Raw genomic sequence first — 12551 nt, 5'->3', positions numbered from 1 at the left:
GTGCATACTATGTGCCAGGCACTGTGCTGGATCTGAGGGAATGGGTAGGTGGGCATAGAGGGAGGGTGGGCATGGCATGTGGCTAATAGAACTGTGTGGGGGAGTGCTGAGCAATATAAGAACTATAAGATGGCCTGTGTACAACCACAAGGAACATCTTCCAGTTATACTGAGCAGGCCAAGCAAATAGTCTCAGGGCATATGAAGCCCAGGTCGTGAGCCTTAGTTTGGGCCATAAAAAATTATGCCACAGGAAAGACTGATAGCCATCTCTGCCTCAAAGTCAGGGCATTTCCAGGAGGTCCTCTTAGGCCGGATGGGATCTGAGCAGTAACCACCATGCCATCTTCATAAACAAAGCAGATGTTGTTTTGGTCAATCCGCTCCCTAAGGTCAGAACCTTCGTCTCATCCCTAATCTTGGCACTGCCTCCAGAAACCCCTCTGAGACTGAGTTTACTATCCATCAGAGGAGGACATTAGCACAAACATGGGCACTTCAATCTACGGAAGTCTCTCTTCAATACCACCGAGCGTGATGGCAGCTGGCCTGGTGGGTCCCCCTGAAGGTGGTATCGGTTCCGTGAAGCCCTCCAAAGCTGGCTGGGCCACTGGGAAGTGGTGGAACACGTCACGCAATCTTTCCTCGTGCATATGCCGCATGGCAAACCATCTCTTCAGGAATCATGGCCGAGGCTGGAACCGGTGTCTTTGCCCCCAGGTTGCATCACCTCAGAGAGGGCATTTAAGAGGCCTTGTTGCACGAGTCAGACATCAACCATAGGCAACAGGAATTACCACGGAGCAGTGCTGGAGCTAAACCCAGTGTCCTCGTCCCTCACGTTGGCAACACTTCCGGGGTGCCCTCCGAGGACGGAGTGGATACTGAGAGTTAGTGGACCATGTTACATAGGTCAAAAATCACAAAGCCTACGTTCCATAGTCTACCATCTCTTCAGGAACCATGGAGTGGTGCTGACCCCAGAACCAGGGCTTGTCCCTGAAGTTGGTGTTACTTCCAGAAAGCCTTCTGAGGCCTGATTTGTCATTGGGAAGCAGGCACGTGGTGAACATAACCCCCTCCTGAAGTGTGGGGAGTGGCACTGATGGGGAAGAGGCGCCTCTGCCCTGAAGTAGCATCTCCCCTGGGAAGGCCATGCCAACTCGGAAAGATAGAGAAGAGACAAACTATGCAACACTGACCATGCTTTGGCCATTACATGGTCACTTAGCTCTTAATCAAAGTGAAGGGCAGTGGTTTGCGCTGCATGGCAGAATGGGAAGCTCTAACGAAAAAGCTCCTATGTGAAAGGGGGTCCCTCAACTTCTGGGTAACAGCCTGCCCCAGCTCATCCAGGCTATGACGGTCCTTGTGATATACCACACCACCCTGGTATACGCCAAACACCAAGCTAAGTGGGAAGGGGGCTCTTCCAGTTCCTGCTCAACATCTCCACCTCCTTCAAGAGGCCTTCCTTGGGTCTCTCCATGTCCTCTTGTGGCCCAACTTTCAATACCACCGCCCCACACGAATGAGATGCACGGCCATGAGATAGGTTAGCCTCCAAGGAAGGGCAAAGGCAGGCTCCTGGGCAGCATAATGGGAGGGCACGGCTATCTCCCAAAGTCCTGAAGCCCAGTGCTGAGCATGTCAACCCCCTGCTCACAATCCAGTTGTTGAAGACCAAACTCTTTAGAACGGCATTCAAGACTTCATCCTTCATTCCCATTCTCTGGCCTGCTCCCTGAGCCCTGAAATTGCCTCAGCCAAGTCAGGCCTTGGCATCCCCTGACGCTCCCCAGCACCCTGCCTGTGCCTCTCCTCCAGCCCAATTACATCTTCCACGTGGTCAGTCATAGAAATAATCTCATGTTTATTAAACACTCATGAAGTGTTAGAACTAGAGCTGTGAGCAAAACACAGTCTCTGCTCTCCCATAGCTTCTAGCTTAGCAGGAGAGACCCACGTTGAAATAATTATTACAGAGCACTGATTTCAAAGTTAAAAGAGGCCAAAGTGTTGTGAAGGAGCAGGGAGCATTTAATAAGAAGATCTGACCAACTGGGGGGAGCTTCTCAGAGGAAGTTTACAGTAAAAGATGAAGGATGAGGAGACGCAGCCAGGAAGAGAGGGACAAGAGCAGACAATGCAGAGTGGAAGCAGGAACTGGAGGAAGCATGGACTGTATGGAGCATGGGCCAGATGGAGCACGGAACGGATAGATGGCTCATGGATCAGGCAGATGGAGCATGGAATGGATAGAGAGTCACCTGGATAGAGCAGGGACTGTATGAAGCATGGAGCAGATGGAGCATGGAACGGATAGATGGCTCATGGATCAGGCAGATGGAGCATGGAATGGATAGAGAGTCACCTGGATAGAGCAGGGACTGTATGGAGCATGGAGCAGATGGAGCATGGAACGGATAGATGGCTCATGGATCAGGCAGATGGAGCATGGAATGGATAGAGAGTCACCTGGATAGAGCAGGGACTGTACGGAGCATGGACCACATGGAGCATGGAACGGATAGATGGCTCATGGATCAGGTAGATGGAGCATGGAATGGATAGACAGTCGCCTGGATAGAGCATGGACCAGATGGGGCATGGACCAGATGGTGCATGGACCAGATGGAGCATGGACCAGACAGATGGCTCATGGACCAGAAAGATGGAGTATAGTCTGAATGGAGCATAGTCTGGATGGAGCCTGGTAACCAAAAGAGCATCTCTGTGAATGGAGCATGCCATGTCAGAAACATGCCAGAAATGAGGCTGAGGAGCTAAGTGGGGGAGAGATCATTCAGAGCCTTAGAACAAAGGTTAAAAAGCATAGATTTTATCCTCAAGCCAAACGAAAGTCCTTAATAGCTGATAAGACATGAGCTTCAGGTTTTTATGAGATACCTCTTGCTGATGTGGGAAGAGAGTGCTCATGGGGGCAAGAGCCGGGCCAGGGAGAAGGAGTATAGGGGTCCAAAAAAAAAAAAAGAATGGCCCCACGGACAGGGGAGGAGTCGGGAAAATGGGGGAAATGGGCACGTTTGAGAATAGTTAGGAAGAAGAGCAGGAGAGACTTGGTAATGCCCCGGGCGTGGGTGAGGAACGGAGAGCAACAAGAAAAGGGCAAGAACCCCTGCAGGCTCCACTCTCTGAGCTGGGGAGCACCCGATGAGGAACGAGTGCCGATGGGGCTGCAGGAGTGGCCGCATCTGAAGTGCCAGTGAGAAATCCTAGTGGAGATGCCAAGTCAGCCATCAGATGCAGGTCACTGGTGATCTTAGTGAAAGCTCTCTCAGTGGAGCTGCAGGGTGGGAAGCCAAATAAAAATGAGACAGAAAAACCACCAAGAGGGTAGCTAGAGGGAGGTCATCAGGGTAAGGGAAGCAGTGGGGTCAGGCTAATGGTGGGAGGTGGGGGAGTTCATTCTGATGGCTTTTATTTCTCTGTATCTGTGATCGGAGAGAAAGTCACTGATGTCCCCCATTGGTATGGGAACTCCTGTGAGAAGGGGTCACAGTGGCCTCAGCTTTGTATCCCCAGTGCCCAGAACCAGGCATTCTACAAAATTGTGAGGAATGAAAGAATGGACAACTCCAAATAGCAGAGATGGACCCTAAAATGTCCTTGGACTCCTGGTTAAAGTGATATGTGTCTCCACTAGCCTCCTGGATCCCGAGAGGTGGGCAAGCCCCCCCCACCCCGCACCCAGCATCCCAACATGCAGACACCAAGGCTGGGCTGAACAGCTCCTAACCTCAGACAGCTGAGGGCTGGTGGCCCTTCTCAGCGCCCCAGGCCCCAGTCATTGCTCCACCTCCATCCCTCACCTGTCACTCTGCTCGGCCATTCTTTCAACAGCACATCGACTCGCCGGCTCACCCATGCACTCATCTCTCTCAGAGATCTCTCCTTCATGCACTCGTTTACTCCTCAGCTACCCCTCCTTGCATTGACTCGCCCACATGTCCTCTCAGACACTCAGCCGTGAACACACCTTTGATAGCCATTTGCCCTGTGCAGAGGCTGAGACTGCCCTGACCCAGTGTTCTTGCCTCGTAGGAGCTCACAGTCTAGATGGGAGGAGGACGGCCGCTCAACCCACGCATTGATAGGAGATCATGGAAATGTACAAAGTGGTAGCATTTCAGATAGACACAATCTATAATCCAGGAACAATAAGGAGTTTCTGCTCCGGCAGAGGGGGCCAAACCAGAAAGAAGGGGGGCAATTCTCTTGTCCCAAAGACTAGGGTGCAGGGTGGGGAAGGGAAGGAGAGGAAACAGTGACAAAATCCACTCATACCATGTCACTTGGAAGGGTGTAAACAGAAGGAATGGGAAGAAACGGATACACGCTCAACTTAGTTACACATAGGGAAAAGTCATTTTTTTTACCATAGCGAAATATAGATGTAAGCGCGGCTTTTTTAAAAAACTGAAATGTAAGCACTGAGAGACTTAGAAATTCGTTGTGTACATTCTGAATCACCGAAGAAAATTTTAAAAGAGAAAAATGTAGTCTATGTAATAAAAGATAGCAGGAAGGAAAGGATGAAAAAAATAAAACAAGCATTAAGTGCAATTTTTTTAAGTCCAAACAAACAATGAAGAAATAAAAAGGTAAATGGTTATACCCCCTTAAAAAGGGGATTTTCCAATTCAAGGCAAAAGCCTCAAATCCAAACTATATGTTATCTATTTGAGACACACTTTGAATAAATTAGCTCAAAAAAATTCAAATCCAAGGGGCCAGCCAGGCGGTGCAGTAGTTAAGTGCACACGCTCCACTTAGGCGGCCAGAGGTTCGCAGGTTCAGATCCCAGGTGCACACTGATGTACCGCTTGTCAAGCCATGCTGTGGCAGCGTCCCATATAAAGTAGAGGAAGAAGGGCACCGCTTGTCAAGCCATGCTGTGGCAGCGTCCCATATAAAGTAGAGGAAGAAGGGCGTGGATGTTAGCCCAGGGTCAATCTTCCTCAGCAAAAAGAGGAAGATTGATATTGGATGTTAGCCCAGGGCTGATCTTCCTCACACACAAAAAAAATTCAAATTCAAGGGATGCGCATAGACAAATAGAAAGGCCTCCATTTCCAAGCATTGACTTTCAGGTGGCCTACGTTATCCTGTGCTGACATCTCAAAACTAAGGAATTCATACAGCAGCTGACTGCCAGCAATCAGCTCCCCATCAACTGCACCCACAGTTCTGCATATAAAGCAATTTGTTTGTGCAATTGCTTTAATATCTCATTACAGGGGTTTTCAAAGGGTAGTCTGAGAGGCATTTGGGGCCCCCCATACCCTGTCAGGAAGGTGCCCACAGCTCAAGGTCACTTCCCAGCTCCAAATAGGGCAGCTTGGATTTGATCTATTTTACTTATTGGGCTTCTGGGTAATATTTAGTCTGAATAAAGGACTTGGCTGCATCTGAAAACCAGTATTTAACTACATTTTGCTTGTATTGTTTTATAAAAATAAGTGGAAAGTGGAAAAATAAAATTGCTGATACCTGTGGTAAGAGCATAGATCTCACAGACACTTAAGAAATTAAGACAAAGATGGAAATCATTAGGCAGACCCAGTGTGACCAATCTTTAGTCTCAATAATTGAATTTAAGTCAGTCAACTATGTGTTTGAAAAGAGTGAAATTAAAGAACATCTGTGGAATGTTAGAAATTGCCTGAAAATGTGTAGAATATTAAGCTCTCGAGGAGCAGAATTCTTTGGAACACGCAAGCCTCTGGTTCAACTTTCAAACAACGTTTTGCCTTGAATACAGGCTTCTAGAAACAATTATACAGGAAACTAGGGTTACCTAACTCGGGAACACACATGAAAATAAAGCAGAAGTGCCTCTGCAATTACAAGGACCCAAGAACAGAGCGGTTACACGGGTCGACGAAAACCACCCCTCAGAGATGGAAAGTGCAATCTGCAACAAGGACATAACATTCACAAACATTTACAGTAGGAATAAAATAGCACCCAGAATGGAGGAAACAGAAACACAGTTTCCAGAGCCCTCTCAGTCCTCAAGTCATCAAACAGGCAAAAAGTAAATGATAAACAGACCTCAAATCTGGAGGCAAGCAACATCATACTTAACAGAGAGTGAAAAATAAAGAAACGATGGTTATTACTTCATCAATATTAGGTTATACGGATCCAAAAAGCTCTAACCAATGTAATAAAACAAAAAATAGATCCATGTTCTAAACTATCAGAAACAGATTAAAATTATGGTTATTTATAGATTACTTCATTCTTTACTAAGAAAATCCAAAAGAATCAACAAAAAACCTAATTAAACTACATGTCTTTACATCAAAATCAGTACCCTATAAACAAGATGTACACCTTACTTTTAAAGGTCCATGAAACATTTACAAAATTGATTATATAGGGCACAAAGAAGACAACCATAAGTTCCCCAAAGTAGAATTTGTATGTCCACATTCTCTAGCCACAATGAAATATAACCACAATAGAATAAAAAAAGTATAAGTAACAACACACAACCCAAATAAATTAGAAATTAATTAAAAAATAAGCTTCACTTGTGCACATTTAATTCAGATAATCATTTCTTCTAAGAACAAGAAGAAATGAAAAGCAAAATTACAAATATTTTAAAATATTGAAACTTACGACATGCAGTCAAAATTGCAACCAGAGGCAAATTCATACCACGAAATATTTTCATTATTAAAGAACAACATAAGGTATATATGGACAGATCCATAAAACAAGCTTAAGGAAAGCAGAAGAAAGGAATAAATAAAGATAAAAGCAGATATTGTTGAATTTGAACACATACATACACAAAAACAGTTGAATCGATAAATTATTCCAAGAACTGATTCTTTGAAAAACCTCTAAAAAGGACACTCCTCTAGCTCTTCTGATAAAAAAAGAGATAAAGTACACACACACACGATTGAGAATGACACAGGTGATATAATCATAGAAATAGATGAAATTTTTAATATAAAAATAATATTTATAACTCCACACTAAGACATTTTTAAATTTTGGAAAAAACAGACAATTTTCTAGGGTTAATAATAGCTTTAAAAACATCACCGAGCCCTCAGTACATGCCAGACACAGTGGAAGGTACTTTATCTCTTTAATCCTCAAAGTGGCCCTCTTAGCTACAGGCTCCCATTTTATCCATTTAACAAATGAGGAAACTAAGAATTAGAGAGAAGACATAGTTTTCCCAAGGTCACATGAGAAATGACAGAGCAAGAATTTAAACCCAAGTTGTCTGATTCCAGTGCCTGCACATTTAAACACTGAGCCACATTAGAAAAAGAAGCAAACATTCTAAAGATGCAGAAAATCCAAAGAATCCAATAAATACAAAAGAAATAGGAAATGTTGTCCAAGAATTATCCAGGAGAGTTATACGGGTGACTTCTTTCAAGCTTTCATGGAACAGATCACGTAAATGATGTATATATGGTACAGAATATAGAAAAAGATGGAATGGTCCCTAATTCATTTTATAAAGCCAGAATCACTTTGATACCAAAACCAACAGAAAAATAAACTTGAGAAGTCCTAAATGAAATGCTAGTGAAGCAAATCAGGTAGTATATTAACAGAACAATACACCATAACCAGGTAGAATTTGATCTAAAAATGTTTCAAAATTATGAAACATTATTATAATTAATTGCATCAATAGGCCAACAGAGAAAAACAACACAAATATCTCTATAGGCATCAAAAAAGCATTTCATAAAATTCTAAATCCATTCCTGATTTTAAAGTCATATATGAACTAGAAATAAATACTTCATTGGCATTACAAAAAACACATAGCCTAAAAAATTATTTGTTATCATACTTAACAGTAAACCAGAAATAAGACAAAGATTTTTATCATCACCAATTTAATGTTTTGGAAGATCCAACCAATGCTATAAGATAAGAAAGGGAAATAGATGAAATAAAATATTGAAAAAGTAGCAAAATTTGTATTATATAGATATGAATGACTCTTTACCTAGAAATTCCAAAACATTCAACTAAAAACTTGTAGAACAAATGAGAGAATTCAATGAGGCAGCCAATAACAATAAATATATAATCTCTCCCCTACATACCAGTAATAACCAGTTGGAAAATATAAGAAAAGGGAATAAATTCACAATAGAAGCAATACTTAATTTCTTGAAATAAGCTTAATGACAAACTGTGAATTTGTCAAATTTCACAAATTGTGACTACATATATATTAAACTGCAAAATATCATGCAAAGTCCAAGTATCAAAAAATATCAGTTCTCTTTAATTTACAATTTTATAAAATTCCACAGAAAATCTATAAAGAATGTTTTTAAATTCACAATATCACTGAAATTCATCTGGAAGAATAAACAAAGTGAGACTAATCAAGAAAATCTTGAAAAATAAGAATGAAGGAAGACTATTGCTACCAAATAATAATACACATTATAACAATTCAATATATTAAAACAAAGCAGCACTGGTGTAAGAATAGACAGATTAATGGAATATAGAAAGGCACAACAAGAAACAAAACTATAAAAGTATCTAGCATGTGGTAAATGCGGAAACAAGACAGATAGTTATTTCTCACAATAATTAAATTAACGGATTAAAGATTCAAATATAAAAGATGAAATCATCAAAAAACTAGAAAAAAATAAAAGTGACCCTATGAGCTCAGAGTGGAAAAGGACATTCTAAGCTAAGCAAGAAAAAACTATAGTAAAAATTAGTGATAGATTTTAGAACATAAAGTTTTTTTAAATAAAAATAATTAAGTTCCATAAACAAATGGAATGGCAAATGAAAAATGGGGGAAAAACTGGTAATATATGATAGAAAAAGAGCTATTATTCTTATTTTAAATGGTCCTAGAAAACAAAATTAAAAGATGAACACACCAATACAGAAAAATGGTTAAATGACTTCCGGTTTAAATTAATGTGGTGAATTGAATACAGTTGTTCACCTGCCCTCCCTCTTGAAACTGTGCTAAATGAGAGTGAAGAGATTTTCATTTTGAGTGTAAGTACAGAGGAACAAAGAAAAGAAGACAGGAGAGATTCAGAGCTGGCAATCCTAAACTGGCAGTGAGGGAAGTTGAACTAAAGTCCAGTGTATTCCATGGAACCCAAAGAAATCCCAGGAATTATCTCAGGTACCTCACTGTGGCAGGAAAATCTGGGTCTAAATAAGACGAACTGTCTAAAAGTCTGTTTGAGAAGAAGGCAGCTCCCCAAATGCTCACCCACTGGGCAAAGTGTTCCCTAACTCTGAGAGAAGACTGGAAACGTATCACACGGAGAAGGCAGAGCAAAGGTGATGGAGCAGAGACGCAGGCAGAGTTGAGGGCAAGAGTTCTAAATTAAAAGATGAAGGCAGCAAAGTTTTACAAGCTGGATATGGAGACTGCCCAATCTTCCTCCATAAAACTGCCAGAGCACCAGCAGCTAGCAATACTCCAGATCACAAACTGAAAAACCTTCTTTGGAGCATCTGAGGAGTCCAAACGAAAAAGACTTAAAAATGCTAAAACCTGGGGTCCCCAATAGAAAGACCAGCTAGCTCATTCTACAGTAAAGCCCACGGTTCACCAGGCCCAACCACATATGAGAGCTCATTAGTGTATTTGTACGTGTGTATTATATATATCTATATCTGTATCATCTATAGCTATATCTATATCATCTGCATCTACATCTATATCACCAGAAAGTTAAGAAAAGCATATAACATGGAAGTTACACACACACACACACACACTTGGAAGGAAAAAAAAGCTTGGAGACTCTATAGAGAAAAGAAAATTCCAGAAAACCTAATAGTATCAGGGATATAAGAAGCAATTGTATCCATGAACGAAATATTATAAAATAATATTTAGAGTATAATGAAAAATCCTGAAAATTAGAGATTGCAGAAATGAAAATAGGTTAAAAGATAAAGACAGAGACATCTCTCAGGAAGAGAACAAAGAAATGAAGAGTTGAAAATCAGAAGAAAAATATGGGACTATTAGGGAACCAAAGAGATCCAATATACAAACTACCTAAGTTCTAGAAAGAGAAAATAGATGGGAGGATATTATCCAAGGAATTGTCCAAGAAAAATGTCCAAAACAGAAGGACACAAGTTTTCAGATCAAAAGGGCCTGGCAACATGGATGAGCACAGATCCACATCAAGACCCATACACATGAAATTTAAAACACCAGAAGACAATGAGAAAATCCTACAAGTTCTAGAGGGGAAAAAAAGATCACATACAAGGGATGAGGAATCACAGATACTTCAGACTTCTCATCAGCAGCACTAGAAGTTGGAAGACAATTATTTATGAATTCAAAATCTGAGGGGAAAAATAATTACCAAACAGAGTAATGTTTGGTAATGGCTGGGTAGAGACCCAGCCAAACTATCAATGACAGTGCGGACTAGACATTTTCCTTTTCGGATATGAAAGGTCTCCAAAAATTTACCTCCCATGCACCCTTTCTCAGGAAACTACTTGAGGAGGCACTCTAGCAAAACAGGGGAGTAACCCAAAAAAGAAGATAACACAAGATTTACAGAATCAGAGATCAATCAAGGAGAGTAGATCAAGGGAATCCCCAGGAAAAGAATGAGGGGGAGATCCCAAGATAAGGGCAGGAAGGCCAAAGATCAACCAATCCAGAACAGGACAGGCGAGAAGACTCCAGAAAGAGATTTTTTTCAAAAAGATAAAACACATAAGGCAAAAAAAAAACCCACTAATGTGTTTGAATGTATGAGAGGTTTGGGATAAATCTGTGATAAGTTCATTAAAAACTAACCAATTGATCAAAGAAAGAATGCAAAAAAGAAACAAACAAAAACCAAGATAATTATTAACTCAGAGAAAACAAGAAGTTGTGAAGGAGAGGTAAATAATCATAGTGCTGCTGTTTAGCTGTCAAGCGTTATAATGTTACACTGTTATAATAATCTGAACACTGAATATTGATCAAACCAAAGCTATGAACTAAATATACTGAGAGGATGGGGCACAGAGGGCTTCTTGTGTGTGGTGAGGCCAAAGGCATATGTGAAAGAGACTTAAGTCCTCATCTTCTATGGATGAAAAGGCAAGATAATGCATAAGCTAGACCAAAATTGAGAAGTAGAAAAATAAGATGTTACTTAGAAAAATGGATGTAAATGTCAAGAAAATCAGTTAAAAGAGTTAAAAGCTGTTGGTTCTGTGGAGCAGGTGATGGGGATGGAGTGGGTGGGGCTGGAGGACGGATGCTTCTACATTAATCTTGTAGAACTATTTGACTCTTAAAATGATGCATCTGCATGAATTCGACAAAAACAAAAGTAAATGAAAAATGCAAAGAATCTGAACGGGCAATTCAGATATAAAGAACCAATAAAGATATGAAGGAAATGCTCTTATCACAGGTAATAACAGAACTGAAATGAAAAGAATGAAACGTCATGTTTTGACAAATTGGCAAATGTTAAAAACCTTGATAATTCCCAGAGAAAAAGGCACTTCTTAAACTAATTCTGAGAATGTAAGTTGGTACAAAGTTTAAGAAGAACAATTTGGCCATAAAATGCTCACGCCTTTTGGCATGGCCATTCCACTTTCAGAATGAACTGCAGGAAACAAATCAGAGACACATGGTGAAGATGAGTAAACAAAGATGCTCACCCCAATTGACACAATCCAACTTTTAAAATTATCTAAATATCTGGTAGGGTGGAGCAATTAAATCAATCTAGATACAGTCATGTGCTAGGCTACTTACTATGTAACCATTAAAACATCACAAGATAGGAAATTACTTAATGACATGGAAAATGTTCAGGATATGCAGTTAGGTGACAAAATTAGGATGACGATGAGCTCGGTTAAAAATACACATATACGTACACACACACGCACACACACATTTATGTGATTTATAGGAGAAAACAAAAAACCAGAGGCTGGTCACCGAAACGTTGGCGGTGGTCGTCCTTGAGTGGTGGGACTAGGGTGAATCCTACTCCTTCTTTTGTTCTTTCTAGCATTTTACAATAAACACGTATTTCTTTTTAATTGAGGAAAGATATTACTTTTAAGAATTATTATGTGCAATAAATTTTAGCTATTAGCTTAGGGTCTTTTATGGGAAAAACTCATGTGGCTTCCACTTATCGCATGGCCCATTACAGTAGTGAGTTAATAAAATGCCATTATCTGCATCATATTTTTGTGTGTGTGTGAGGAAGATCAGCCCTGAGCTAACATCTGTTGCCAATCCTCCTCTTTTTTGCTGAGGAAGATTGGTTCTGGGCTAACATCCGTGCCCATCTTCCTCCACTTTATATGGGACGCCGCCACAGCGTGGCTTGACAAGCGGTGCGTTGCTGCGTGCCCGGGATCCGAACCTGCGAACCCCGGGCCGCTGAAGTGGAGAGCGTGCACTTAACCGCTGCGCCACCAGGCCGGCCCTTCTGCATAATTTTTAAGAGACTCACTTGGGGCAGGGGTGTGAAGGTAACGCTGAGCCC

At 41.2% G+C, this 12551-nt stretch overlaps 1 long non-coding RNA gene across 23 annotated transcripts in view; it reads right to left on the bottom strand.

The window, feature by feature from the left end:
* The window catches only part of LOC131421103 (uncharacterized), a 91039-nt gene that overhangs the window by 6335 nt on the left and 72153 nt on the right, over positions 1-12551 (bottom strand). The window lies entirely within an intron of this gene.

The sequence above is a fragment of the Diceros bicornis genome, chromosome 24, assembly GCF_020826845.1.
Source record: "Diceros bicornis minor isolate mBicDic1 chromosome 24, mDicBic1.mat.cur, whole genome shotgun sequence".
In the NCBI taxonomy this organism is placed as follows: Eukaryota; Metazoa; Chordata; class Mammalia; order Perissodactyla; family Rhinocerotidae; genus Diceros; species Diceros bicornis.
This window is presented reverse-complemented; position numbering and strand designations above follow the sequence as displayed.